The following is a 2,303-nucleotide window of genomic DNA, read 5'->3' on the forward strand; positions in this document are numbered from 1 at the left end:
ATAGTGTGTGTGTGTGTGTGTGTGTGTGTGTGTGTGTGTGTGTGTGTGTGTGTGATCGATGACCTACGTGTAATGAAATCATTACCTGGAGCTATTTTGCATGAAATAATTCAATAATTTTAACAATATGAAAGTACGAAAAAGAAAAAAAGATGAAATATAAGCATATAATGAATGAATTGATTTGGTACAATTAAATGATCTAATTAATGAAATTAACAAAACAAGCATATTTTTCAGTAAAAATAAAAATATTCAACCTGATTTGACTTATCCAATTGATAATATATAAATGTACAACGATCAAATAAAAAATGAATGCATTTATACATAAATGTTTACTTGTTCATCTTCCTTTTTTTCCTTTCTATCCATGTTTACATTAATGAAAGAAGAGATTGATGAAAGATACTAACTCCCAAAGGTTACTTTGGATACAGGATAATACCCGAATAATGAGGCGCCAAAATCGCGGTCCTAGACATTTAATGAACTAAACGGGAAATTGCGTGCAATGCAGATAATAATCCTCTAATCCCTTCCCATATCTCATTCTTTTCTTCGTCTCTTACTCTTCTCTTACCTTCACTTTCTCTTACTTTGTCACTAATTTCTTTTTTGTCCCTTTCTTGTCACATTGCTAGACATCTCGATGGTTCTCGATGGTTCTCTTAGATATTGAATCCAAGCAAAGAGATTCCAAAATTTTTGGCAGAAAGTATTTAGTGAATTGTGTAAATGTAGATATTAGTAACAAATATCTAACCGATAATTAATCGGCACAAAGCATTTTGAATTTGATTATCTACAAATTTAAATTTGAAGTGTTGCTGTACAACATCAATTCAGGAGAAGAAAGCAAATTATCGATCGATCGAGTAAATCCTTAGAAAAATCTAATTTCAAATTTAATTTTGTCAAAAACAATGTGGAATGTAACGAATAATGAAAATGAGCGAAATACAAATGCGATCTCATTATAATCAATTTGAAAAGAAAAACATTTTTAATATCAAACAGATAATTGAATTCGAAAGAGCAACCAAACAAAAAAAAAGTAATACGACAAAAAGAAGCAGAATTTTAATCAAATGTCATTTGATTTTGATTAAAATAATTTATTAACAACTTTGAAATTATCAATCGTTACGAAATTTAATCCAACTAATTAAACTTAACTAATCAATAAATAGGAAAGAAAAAACAAACGAAAAGGATTAGCAGTGATGGAATTAGAGAAGGTAAATGGGAAAATGAATCCTCGCGGGATCGTGTTGTATCTATTGCTCAACAATGTTATTTAGATCAAAATTTGTTATATATTTAATCTTGTCAGATTATCGATTCAATTTTTGCATATTAATTTGGTGAATTTATATTTTTGCATATTTAAAATTTTGCATATTTCAATTTTTCGCAAAATATTTTAAAAGAAATATTTTTGCAAAATTGGTTGTTCTTCCAAATTATGAACTGGAAATTTATGCCTTTGGTATTTGGAAAATATGGAAACAAAAAAGCACGCATTCTCTTTGACTACATTTCCTAAGCTTTAATAAGCTGATATCAAATGTACAAACTCCCAAAAGTTACTTTGGATTAGTTTTAGTAATGAGATTGTTCGCACTAATTAACACTAATTAATTAATTGAAGTTTAAAGAGGAAGAAGCTGAGTTAAAATAAATAAAATAACAACGAATACATTTGTATAATCTATTCCCAATATTTGATAATTTTAATTTATCTAATGCAATACAATTATCCGAAAAAGAGAATGTAATATCTCGTCGTGCCATTAAAGAACTATTTTATATTTACAAATGAGATTAGCAAAAAAGCCTAGCAATAAATAGATTAATAGAAGAAATGGCCAGGCTATTTGTTCTTTGGCTAATTTATTTCCTAAAAGAATGAAAAATTTATGATCAATTGATTATTTTTATGATCAAATCAATAAAACATATATAATTTTTTCACTTACTAATTGTTACACAAATTGTTTCTTATATTCTTTTTTTTTTTTTTTTGTCAGTTACATTTAAACATTTCTTATCACAATGATAATAACACTTTCATTTCTAAATTCATATCAAATTATCAAATTACAAACAAATCAATAATATTGTAAATAAACAATCATCACTGAAAGAGTATGGCTTTATCCATCGGAGCAAAATTTAATAATGCTGAAATCCTTTTATCACATACGACACACTGTATGGAAGTTGACACACACACACACACACACACACATACGCACACACACACACACACACACACACACACACACACACACACACAC

The sequence above is a fragment of the Loa loa genome (genome assembly GCF_000183805.2).
Source record: "Loa loa unplaced genomic scaffold supercont3.41, whole genome shotgun sequence".
NCBI classification, from domain to species: domain Eukaryota; kingdom Metazoa; phylum Nematoda; class Chromadorea; order Rhabditida; family Onchocercidae; genus Loa; species Loa loa.